Here is a 13,153-nt window from a genome sequence, read left to right as displayed (position 1 = left end):
TTCAGCCATCCCTGCCGACAGAGGATGTCCCTCAAAGCAGCATCTCTAGCTGTGCCTGCAGTTAGCAAAGTTCTGTCCTCCTGCACTTTTTTGTCACTCTCAGAACCTGCAGGTAGCCCTCCTGCAGATATGGCCAGAGTTTGAGAGTACCACTAATCAATTCCACAAAGTACACCATGGCCCAAATTAAATTCTCCTACTGGCACTATCAATCAGCCACATTCCTCAATTAAAATCTGAATACGAGAAGCTCTGTTTTCACTCTGGACCTCCTACGAGTCAATTCATTTGATGGTGCAATTATAAAATCATTTAAGCATTTAACCTGCAGCCCATAAGCATGTCCAACTCCCTACACATGCCCTATTGTACCTCCAACTAGTTAAAATAACAAGGACTGGGAGTGTAGCTCAGTGGTAGGGTGCCAACCAGCATGCAAGAGGTCCTTAGTTCCTTTCACATCACTGCAAAATAAGAATAATAAATAATAAAAATAAATCATATCAGGCTTTTTTTTTTATCATTGACAACTGATAATAAATGTGAATTGGTTTGAGATTGAAGTTCAAGACATTTACTGCTTAGAAGGAGGTTTTTCCCATAGTCCTGAACAGAACTGCACTGTGGAAGAAGGTGGGATGCAGAGGATGTCACAGTAACATAGAGCTTATCTCAAACTAGTGACACATTAGCTCAGCACAGGGAGAAGAGCTCACAAAGTACAAATTTGGAGGAGGGGCAAGAAGGGTCCCCTGGCAGCATCTTGTCACTGTTACATTAAGACCTAGACTTTGTAACTTAAGAATCTGCCAAAAGTAGCAAAATAAGGTTACGTCCCATTGCTCTGTCATGTGTGAGATGTTCATTAGCATTTCATGCAGCAGGCAGAAAATTACTGGAGAAAGGAAGAAATCACATTCCAAGCTCCATCCCCCATCACGAGCAGCAGATTTGGCATTTCTGTGCAAGGGAAACCAGACACTGCTGGTAATGGACTCATCAACCCAACCCATAGTGAAAACAAAGAAAAAACAAAGGACTCCTGCATCTTCACTACTGTCAGTACCTGGTGAGTATTTATCAAATTTAGGGACGTATCCTGGAATCATTACATAAGCACTATCCACCTGAAGCACTGCGCTGCCTGAATTCTGTTTAGTTTCTTAGAACAGAGAGAGGTGTACGTTGCACGTCTTTAACAATCAGTACACTAGAAACGTGTGGATATGGGGATGGGAAACACAGCTGCGCTGGAGCACTAACAGGGACTGTTTCATCTCTATCTCAGCCTCACACTCTCTGCACTTTTCAGAAGTCGACCCCTCTCTGATCACCCAGCTGCCTCACAACCCCAGAGGAGAAACAGGACTTGATGCTGTATTCTGACTTTCATCTTTGACGTGGTGCTGGTGCTTCCTACTCTGCAAATTCCTGATTACTGGGGGCAACGTGGCAGGCATGAACTTCAAATACTTGACTTCATTCTTCAACACCCCTGATTAACAAGGAACAGAGTGGACTGTGTCAAGTGTGACCTCTTCCTTTTTTAATTGCACTGCCTCAGATGGAAGTGTAATATGCAACAACTTGGTCTAAAACCCACAAGTAGAAGGAAGTCAAAGTGGGCTGAACCAATGCCTGAATTCTGAAAGGTACATCATGCAACTGAGTAATTTCCACTCTTGGAGCCAGGGGCTTTATCAAATAGTAACCTAGAGTGACCACTCTGTGGCCTATTCAGTGTTTCACATTGCAAATGCTTGTTCATGAGAGAAAATAAGAAACTATTAGGTTGTCTTAAGTATGTGGCTTTGAATTGACTTTCTGTCAGCTGCCTCAAAACCTTGCAGAAGACTGACAACTTTCCAAAATATCAATATTAATCATTTTTTGACATGGGAATCAGAAATCATTTTTATTTTTTCTTCTTTATACTTTCAGGAATTTTCTAAATTGAGTGTGTATTTGGATCCATCTTTTCAAATTACTTTACATATGTTGGATATTCTCAGTTCAAACCTGCATTTTCTTGTCTCTCTTCACCACATTCTACTCCACTAACTTCACTTCCTATCTTCCACATTTCCCAAGTTCCACATTGTTCAAATTTGTTTTTGGCTTCCAGAATGCAAATTTAGCAGGCAGGCTGACTTCTGGAAGACTGTTACACATCTTGCTGCAGGAAGCAGAAGGAGCCAAAACTGGTTCCCGGTCTCCATCCCACCCAGAATAGTAATGCAGGAACCTGGGAGATTCCTGAGCACCCTGGGCCTCCTTCTCCCCATATATGAACTGAAAAAAGTGGGACTTTACGACCTCAAAGGCCCTTCCAGCTTGATATTTCTACTTTCATGAGTTCCAAGATCCAACGACAGCAGAAAGTTTCTAATTGCCAGGAGTGTGAAGTTACTGCAAAGTTCCATTTACAAGGCAAATGATTCTCATTCAACAGGAAGGAAAGCAAGCCAAGAATCATAAATATCCAGGAGAGCTAACATGCTGTTTTATATCAGAACAAATCTCTCATTCAAAATATTCATTCCAGATGTAAATACAACCCAAATATCTGCAGTCTGAATATGAAAGTGAGGCTCAAAATGAGAGAGGTAAAGTGGCCTTTCAGATACATTAAATAAACCCCAAACCTATGTAGGGAGTAGCTATATGTCGAACATTTACGTTTAAAGGAGTCTGAATTCACCTGAATGAGTACCTAATGCCTGGAATAACCACAATAATCTGATCTTGGTCTTAAACAGTATAACCCTAACTTGCATGGAATTACTGACTTTTTTAGAGTTAATTTCTTAAAGACAGTGGAATGAATACAAAATTATTTTTCTATGTACATTTAAGAATATCATGGTGTGTGCCACCATTGTATACATCCATAAGAATGGGGTATTAATTAGAATAAAATATATCCCATGACTATATAATTATATCAAAATGAATTCTACTGCCATATATAACTTAAAAAACAATAAAAATTTTAATAGGATAATACAAGTGATACATGAATTCATTGCAAAATAAAATTCAAACCATAAAGATCTACACAGAGAAAAAAATGAAAGTTCCCCTTCACATCTCATCCTCACTCATTCACTTCTCTACCCACAGATACCTGGTGTCTTAGATTCTTTTTGTTCCAAATGTACATATCTTCACATCGATCCTATCTCTCACAAGGCACTACAAGACTATCTATAAATATCAGATGTCTTTGTTCTGTCAAATTTGATTTAAAAACTTGACAGAATTTCTTACCAAAACTTAATGGTTGCTTTTCAAAGGAAAATTTATTATTTATATCTTCTAGAATTGATTCTAACCATATACTCTCTATCTCTATTAATCTTATTATGTTTAACATAATAAGTAGATAAATATGGATACTAAAGGATAAAATGTCACTGGAACAACAAGAACACAACACAAAAGCCTCTGTGTGTATGTGGGTTTTGACCTCCCAGACCTGAGACTTCTGCAGACCTCTGTTAGCTGGGAAGCTTGAGGAAGCTCAACAGGTGCCCCAGGTTAACCACATTTGCAAATACATGCACTCTGTGCCAGTATCTCCACTCACCCTCGAGGTCCTGAAGAACTATTCCCAGACAGAGCTGAGGGTCTGAGAGGAAGAATCCAGGTGTTTTGGAGGTCATAAAGTCAAGAAATGGCTCTTCAGAGATCAGACTCCTAACGGTTAATTTTTTCAAGTGCTAACATGAATGTGAATTATTGGAAAAACCAGTTCTGTGGAAAGTCTAAAAGTCAATGAAGATTTTACAGAGATCATTTGTGTATATAGCCAAATAGGGAAATTTTTAATTCGGGGATTAGACACAAGTATTAACCAAGCATCTCAGGTCCAAAATTGTGATATTGGACATACTGCAGGGCGGGTGGGGGTGGTTTTTATCATATATGAGAGATTACTATGCTAATTATCTTACATAGATTGACCAATTTAACTTCACAACGCACATGGAAGAAAATACTATATCATTCTCATTTTAAAGTAGAGGAAACTAAAGGGCAGAGTTTGTCAGCTTCATCAGCACTATATCCAAGTTCTCCCGCGCAGTTGCAAAATGGCTGCAGCAGCGTCAGCTTTTCTGTCTTCCTACCACCCAGAGAAAAAGGGAAGGTTGGGATCTCCTGATTAGAATAGACCCAGGCCTGGAGGCACAAGTGGGCTCAATATCACCTAAACATTTTAGATGAGACTGAGGGAGAAGTGAATTCCCCAAGGAGATAGGAGAAGGAGATAATGGATGCCGAGGTAGTCTAACACAGAACGCATCAGCCAGAAAAATGGGAACAGAAAAGTTCTCTAAAAATATAATTACAGTCATGTTCCAACTTGAAACTATTAATTCCTATTGGCACTATTTGTTCTGGAACAGTATATCCTCTATGTAGTTGCTTTTTAAAGAAAAGCCAAATTTTTATTCTATCCCCTCTTCCCCAGAATCCATTTCTCACAGGAACTGTAACAGGTTTGCAGCACATGTTGGGCACTCTCAGGAATGGAGGTGATGATTTTTTTAATCTTGAAATTTTATAGTACAGAACGAAGACTACCATATACTCTGTGATTAGAGGAAAACTCAAATTTCAAATGAGGAGTTTCTTTCTACCTAGTCATCTTTTATAAATGTGTTTCTCCCCCCTGAGTTATGGATTTGGTGTTTTGCTTACCCACAAGCAAAGCCCACAAGTGAAATCAAGAACTACATGCATTCTTATAAAGTATTCAGAATTACTCCTCTGCTTTATTCTAAACAGATAATTAGCCATACAATTTAAAAGATGCTCTTGAATGAAGACACCATGGTGTTCCCCAGAAACACATTTTAAAGTTTAATGATCTTCACAATAAGCTTGATGCTTGTATGGAAACCAACATGGAATTCCAATTCATTAAAAGGAATATTTGTTAAATGTAGCATACCTACTATGTGATCATCTTGAAGCTTACACGAAGTGTTTCCATAGAACTTTCTTTTCATAAACTAGAAGACCACAATTGGTTACACATCATTTGGTCAGCATATATGTGGAATATAAATTGAAGAGTTGCACTAAGAAAAGTAGCAGGGAGAACAAGTATAACCATCACCCCCAACCTTACCTCTCCAGCGTACATGTTCTCGTTTCTTTTCCTAGTCCTCTCATTATTCTCATGGCTTTTCTCTGAGCCTTCTGCTAGTTTTCCACAGCTATGATAAATTGATAGCTCAAAATTGAAGTGCACAAATAGAAACAACCAATGAACTCTACAAAAACAGTGTTTTATTTTGGTACACATTTTCCCAGCCATAACAATTTTACATTAAGTTGTGTTTGAATGAAAAAGAAAAATAAATATAAAACTGAAAGAGTCAACATAATAGATGTCAATGAACAATCAGGGAGAAACACTTCATCTTTGTCACTAGGGATGACTAATCCAATAAATCCCTTAGCTAACACCAGCTGCCCATAATCTAAATATACCAGCAACCATTCCCAGGCCCACAATGTGCATAAAGGCTGCTGAGAAGCATTAATTCTATCAAAACCTAAAAAGCTCCAAAGTTCATTCAGTTTGGTGCCTGAACAGGCTATAAGACCATTTTCAACTTTTCCAAGGTGACTTGAAGCTCCAGAGAAGGTCTCTTGTTTCCTCTCATTTAATGCAAAAACTCATCTACAATAGTATGGATCCATTGATCCAGTCCTGGGGAGCTGAGTAGGGCTGCTGCAACAACCCTTGTCAAGCTTCAAATACTGGGAAGTCATTTCTTACACTCAGCCAAACCCCCTCCCTGTCATTCCTACCAGAACATGTCTCATCCTTCTTCCAAGTGACAAGTCTTCAAACACAGAAAGAGCTAGCATGCTCCCCACACTTACCATCCACTATCTGTTCCATAGGACATCCTACAGTCTGAATATATTTTGCATCTGTCTTTCTCCTTATCACTTTTGTTAAGCAAGTTAAGTGATACAAAAATCTAGGCTTTTCAGAAAACTCATCTGCTTCCTTTTCTATCGTATTTATTTCTATTACAGATGTTTATTTCATCTGTTAGATGCTCAGAATTGAGCAAACATATGAACCGTTATATCCCATAATAAACACTCAACCTGAGGATGTTTTTGTGGTCCTGAGTTAACATTTACATTGCACTGTGTCTATTTAAACTATGCTCTCCTGCTTTCCTCTACCTTGGAGTCTCTATATTCAGTTTTCCTCCATTTAGTCATTTCTGCCCTGTAGATTAAGGTCAGGTCAAAAATGCCTCTCTTTTCTGCATCATCTAATTGATCATGCTGGTGTGACATTTCAATCTCTGCTTTATCTGGAGAAGCAGACTCAGTGATGCTATGGAGAAAAACACAGAAACAAAAAAAGCTTATTAACCTTCAGAAAACGATAGTATATTTTGTACTTCTCTGAACACCTGATCATTTTCAAGCAATAAAACGTTCAATGTATTAAGGCCCATGTGAATAAGTGATGCTTTTACAAATAGAGAACATGAGATACTGTTCCTGAGTGGTTTTGTGGCAGTTGTGCAAGTTTGAAGAGATTGAAGAAATGGCCAAATGTGAAAGTGCATATCTGGATTCCCAGCACCATTAGGATATTTCTACATTGTTATTTAGGTAGACGGTTCTATCATGTAACTTCAAAAGGTGGAATTTTGACCTCATTTGAAAGGCTTGGGTCAAAATATCTGGTCAGACCAAAGTATCTAATATAAACCCACCTTTCCATATGTAGCACCTTCACCCATCTTAACTCGGTTATTCTTCAAAATATTTTACCAAGTCTAGGAAGATGGGCTCCATTTTACAGTTGAGATCACTGAGGCATGGAGACATGAGATAAATGTCAAATGGAGTTACGATGGAAAATAAATCAATAACTGGTACGTTAAACCACATGCCTCACTATATATCATAGCCCCTCCTCTCTGAGATCTAAAAGTATGAAAGCTACTTCTGAATTTACCTGCCTAGATTTTAACAAGTGATATGTGAGGGGAAAAAAAGTAGCTGGGATCAGGGGAGATCCTATGAAAGCCACAAACATTGAAAACATGTATCTGAAGGAAGAACAAGTTACCAGGGCATTTTCTAGCAAACAAAGCTCAGCTTAGCCTTAATGACTTGTGATGGAGAGAAAGACCAATGTTTGCTGCTGATTCTATGTGAACAGAGCAAGGTTCTTAGCATCTGCTGATGGCTACCCTTCTTGCTGCTCCTTGCTGTAGACACTCAATTCCAGATACCCATTTCTTCCAAAACACTGGCTCTCAGGACAGTACCCAATTTTCTACTTCCTGGGCTGAGGTATGAAAACCTATTTTTTAAAGTTTGGCAAGGGTAGAGGGAACAATACTTCTTTTTCTCAGAGCATTGGGAAGTTTTCCCACTGAGATGTTTTTAGGATAAAAGAATTCTTTGGGTTATGGGGAGGTTTTGTTTTTTTCTTCTGAGGTCTTCTAGATATTTCTGAACCTTTACTCTGGGATTAATCACACAATATCGTGAACTTTTTTAAGTAACTAAGCACAGAACAATTTTCTAATCTCTGCTTTGCCATTTTCTTTATAATTGTGGGCTACTGACATATGTTCCTTCATCTCTAAAATGGCGATAATATTAGCCTACTCCAGGGAGATTTTGTAAGAATAATGGAAGAAAAGCCTTTAAGCCCAGTTATAGCAACCACCCCCATAGATGAAGTCTTCTAAAGAGTAGAGTAGGTGGAAGGAATGCAAAGGAGTGGAAGGATAGAAGGAAACAGAGAAGCCCAGCCACCTCCACCCAAGGTAAGCATCCCAGCTAATCTTTCTCTAACACAGGCTCCCCACTATGAGCTAGTTTTCCTTATGGTCCAGCAGTGTCTCCATCAGTCCTCCTCCAGATCCTCAGAAGCTATTATCCCTACATTAAAGCCTCTGAATAAGATTTTGTTTGAAAATTCCACATTTCCAGTTTTGCATTAGTGCTTTCCAGACTATACACAATATATTAACACCAAGGCGAATGATTTTATCTTTAAGAAAATTACAGTAACGTGGAGTCTGTTAACTTTTTACCTTAGAGACCAACATTACCATTTACTTCCTGTTTTCAAATGGTTGGCAAGATCATAAAGTCCCATATCAGTAAAGCAACAGCTGTGAATAGACCATCCTGTAATTCTTACATACACAGCCTTGGGGATAATAAAATAATTCTCACCATTGGACAGCTAAGGAAAGCAAGAGACTAACCTCAACTGAACACCATCATGGGAGAATTTTGAAAAAAATAAAGTCACAATTTTATTGAATTTAAAAGAACATTACATAAAGGAAAACAAATTTCCTTTGACCTACCCCATTAAATAACTATGAACTCCCCTAGTAGCTCTGAAATGCTCATTCTCTTTTACTGAAAGCAAGCTTAGTTTGCAGAGGATGTGTATCAATAATTATAGATCAAGTTACTAAAAACAGTCTGTTGAATTTGATTAAGATATCTATCCATAAATATAGCTACATAACAACTCCTTTCTCTATTAAGCAACAAACGATGTACTCATCAATCGGATAATTTTTAGTTTACATTTTCAGGTCTGAAAAATGACCTAGACTGGATGATTACAGATTAATTCCCCTTTTTCTTTCCAATTTCCTGCCTTGTCTCATAAACCAGATGCCTCTTTGAGATTCCTTCTCTGAAGATGTCAAAAGACTAGTGATTCTACTGTAATTCCAACCCATCTCTGGCCATGCATTTCCACCCACCTTTTCAATAATTATCAAATTAATGATCTGTTCATCTTTGAATCACTAGTGAAGCACTCCATAAATCAACAGATATGCTTTTGATCCAGTGCATTAGCCTCACTTCTTGCTGCTAGACCCTAAAGAACAAATCACTCAGGTTAGGGGAAATTATTCCAAAAGAAATTATTCAAAGAAGTGTTGCATGACCTTCAAAATCTACTTAAAATCTGTAAAATTTTGATTGTGAGGTATTAAGGAAGAACCCTTATTGCAAGATACTATGGAAAAGTGGTATTGATCTATATATACATGTAAGTCAAACGTAAACACACAAGTACTTACTCTTATAGTTGATAATTGTATGCACATGTGTTTAGTATTTTAGCAGTTCAACATCCACTTTTCCATCAAATAGAACACAAAGAATTACCTCTTTCCAATTGGATTGTCTTCATGAGCAATAAATCCAGGTGCCTGCTTCCCACTAAGAGTGTCAAATAAACCAGCTTTCCTTACACTTTCTCCAAAGAACCAGAAACTCAGGGACTTGGCTGCCAGGATTTTATGCCAGATTTAAAAAAAAAAAAAAAAAAAAACTGTTGGAAGCTCACACTCTCAGTTATGGTACCTCACCATGATTGTTCCTGGTTTGGTAACATCCCCAACCTTCCAGAGCAACCTCAGGTAACAACTATTATCAAGCCCTGTTCTCAGCTTTCCAGTTGATTTGCTGAGCTCCTGGTAAATTTCCAGGAGATTCCCTTCTTCCTAAATTATCCCCAAATCAGTTTCTGTTGTCTGCCACCCAAGGACCCTGACCATTATCATTAGCTACATATGAAATAAGCCCTAAGTAAGAACACATACTATATACCATTTGCACTCTAGTCAACTAGCATATATGAGAAGAGGCAATCTGTCAATCAGTAAGTAAAGAGGATCCAGGTAGGAAGGCCATCATGAGCTCTAGCCAGAGAAGAAGAATAGCTGAGAAAACGTGTTTGAGACATTTCATAAGTTAGAGGGGTGAAAAAAGAAGTTTCACAAGTCCACAGGAAAACCGACCAAGACCCAGGCCACAGCAGAGGTCATTGAGATCAAGAAGCAATTATAGATTTTTTTTTTAAAAAGGAGAAAAATTCAGGATTTCTTTATAGGGAGAATGACAGCAAATATATGTTACATATTTATATAAAATTGGCAATAGGGCTGTTCAGCAAGGATGCCAATAGAAAAGAAGTGAGTGGCCTCTTTCTGTTGAGAAATTTTGTATTTTAGGAAGCAAGTTTAAAGAATATTTCATCTTTTTAATATTTATGTACTTTATTATAACTAATATTTTTTGTTCATCCTTTTGTGATCTTTTTAAATAGTGCCTAACTATCCTGATTCCCCCATATCACCCAGCAATGAAGAAATTTCTTTGCTTTGTTGATGCAGAAGCATTAACTTAATGTTGCAGAATTTAAGGTCTCCTCTTTTATAGACTAGAAATATCCTTCCTCTCCCTATGCAGTAAGTCTGATTTAATTATCTTCCAGAAATCAGTAAAGGTACTATTTTTGTCTCTGCTTGCCCTTAATCCTTATTTGATTAAAGTACCACATGCTTAATTGGACTGAGCTTACCTCAACCTCCTCAATTCTAAATATCAAAGGCAGCCGTGGGACTGCTGGGGTAGTTTTAACAGGCTCCTTGGATTCAACAGATGGTTCTGGGATAATCAGTAAATCGGCATAATCCACAGAATGTCAGTTCATGTCCCCCTTGGTGCTGCCCTGTACCACCAGGCCGTGTGCATCCCTTTTGAGCACAGGTCCTCTTCTCTTTCAGAGCAAGGCAAGAGAAAATACTTACAGGAATGAAGAGAGAATGTGAAACCTATTATTCCTCTTTCTAACGGACTGGAATCTTTTTCAATGGTATAGGTCTTTGAAAAGACTTCAAGTGCTATTAATTGAAGCCCTGCAGTATTGACAAGAAAGATCTTGCTAAAAAACTACAGTATTTGAAAAGGAAAAAGAAAAGCATAGGCCCCCATCAACACATCTTTTTAAAGAAAGTGCAGGTATTATTTTGATGCTTTTACCAGCAAGTGAGCTTTTAAAATGCCAGGTATAAGAGAAATTGAGAAGAAGAAAGGGGAAAGAGAAAGAGCAGTTCTCTTGGCTCCAAGTGAGATCAATATTACCCTGAAGTACTTTCCCCACCACTAGACATTTCCTAGGTCTCCATGATGTCTGTACAAGGCAAAACTGTAACATTGGCTAAGTTGATGGAGGAAAAGACAGATTTCAACAATATTCTCTGTGGTAGTTTCCCAGGACTATCATAACAAAGTACCACAAAATTTTTGGCTTCAAACAATGCAATTTTTTTCTTTCATAAGATACAGAAGCTACAAGTCCAAATTCAAGGTGCTGACAAGGTTGGTTCTTTCTAGAAGCTTCGAGAGGTAATCTCTTCCATGACCTGTCTCCTAGTTCCTACTGGTTGTGATAATCCTTGTCATCCTTGACTAGCTATCTGCTACCTCACTCTAGTCTCTGCCTCTAAAATCAAATGACATTTTCCCTATCACTTCCTGTGTTCCTGTGTCCAAATTTGCCCCTACTTAGAATTAGGGCCCACCATCATCCAAAACGACCTCATCTTGACTTGATGTGAAAGCTCTATTTCCAAATAAAGTCACAATCACAGATATCGTGAATTACGACTTCTGTTCGGGAGATAAGATTCGACCCACGATATCCTCCATAATACAAAGTAGACTGTGCTACCTACTACCTAGCTGCTTATTGTTCATCTTTTTGTGTTCAATCCTTTCCAAATGTCCTTCATACTCTATTATCATAAACACTTCCTCAAGTCCTTACTCCCTAGGAGAGTTATTCAGATAAATCAACAGGTATAGAAAGGTACTGACAGTGGCAACTACTCACAGTGTACTGTGGGCCTTGTGTAGGTGTGGACCATATTTACCTCAGACTCCACCTTCTGAGTATATAAAAGAACAAGGTCATGGCCATCAATGAGTCTGTTCAAAATGGACAATACTGGAACAAACTAGGGAGTAATGAGGTGACGAAGAAGATTTTTATGACACTCAAGCATCACTGCAGCATGGTAGGAATTGCATTGTAATGGTTGGCTACTTGTTTATGCCATCTGACACTCTTCATCTCTTTCAATGTGTCATCAAATCCACTAATACCTGAACCTAAAAATGTTAAGAATCTGTTTTCATTTTTAAGTGAGGATCAAATACTCCAACCCAGCCCCACAGCCACTAAATAACATCTTCAATATTAATTTATCAGTTGCTGAACTCAATGCATTGTAAAGAGAAGTTTGGACCTGTGGATGTGTACAGGAAATTATTTGAGATCTCAGAGACATTTTTTAAATTAGCCAGTGATTTGTTCCGTGTGATAGGAAAATGGATCTCACTCAGGACTGAGACAGTTATCACCCAACTTCACCTTAGAAGACTGGTCTTAAGAATATGAAGCTGTCCCTTGCTTCTGGAGGGCACCCAGGTTGTCACCTCCAGCAGTTGCTATGGCACCAGGAAGCCTGTCAATGGGAATTTGATCTGAAGATATGTGAAGAGCTGCCTGATACAATCTGATTTCCAGGGCCACTCCCACACAACAGCTAAAATTGCATAAAGTTTCCCTTATCTGGTATTTTTCCAACCAAGAGAGCTGTAAATAAACCTAGGAAAGGCACCAGTCTGGAGAGACTTATAATGGAAAGCAAGACAAGGGTACCCAAATAATGTCACCTCTCTTGTAGTTGTGCCTGGAGGGCAGGCCCTGTGACTCCTCTCCCTCCATACTATATGTCCATAGGTGACATTTTGCATAACTTGGATGATAAAGAGGAGGTCAAGAGATAAGAAACCTGCACAAGTATTCTCTCAGAGAACAAAAGACATGTTAAGTGAAGGGAAATGAGGGAAAGAACAAAGATCTGGGAGAAAAGAAAAATAGTGTGTTCTACTCATGTTCCAGCAGTCAACCTCATTCCTCTTCCACCCTCTTCTATAACCTGCTCTCTGGTAAATCCTCTGCCTTTGCTCTTGCAGACCAAGTGAATGTTAGGGCAACAAATGAGAGACCACGTCACCGTGGCCTTCCACCATTCTCCAAGGTCCACAGTCAAGCTACTCAAAAAGATTCTTCCCCATCCCTTGCTGGGAGACTGGGTCAGATACAAAGATGTCACCAGTCAAAAGCCACTTGAGAGCCTTGTGAATTTATAGAGAAAAGAGAATTCTAGAAATGTGAACTGTGCTAAATCTGTCTCTCTTATCCTAACCTTTACATCATTCTCTTCTTTAGAAACTTCCTCTCTACTCTTCACAAAATACACCA

General features: G+C 38.6%; 1 long non-coding RNA gene across 1 annotated transcript in view; it reads right to left on the bottom strand.

Moving 5' to 3' along the window:
• LOC306660581 overlaps window positions 1-13,153 on the bottom strand; it is a 109,238-nt gene that overhangs the window by 36,181 nt on the left and 59,904 nt on the right. The window lies entirely within an intron of this gene.

This window comes from Sciurus vulgaris (assembly GCF_902686455.1).
Source record: "Sciurus vulgaris genome assembly, chromosome: 4".
Classification (NCBI taxonomy): domain Eukaryota; kingdom Metazoa; phylum Chordata; class Mammalia; order Rodentia; family Sciuridae; genus Sciurus; species Sciurus vulgaris.
The sequence above is the reverse complement of the archived record's forward strand: the minus strand, read 5'-3'. Positions and strand labels throughout refer to the sequence as shown.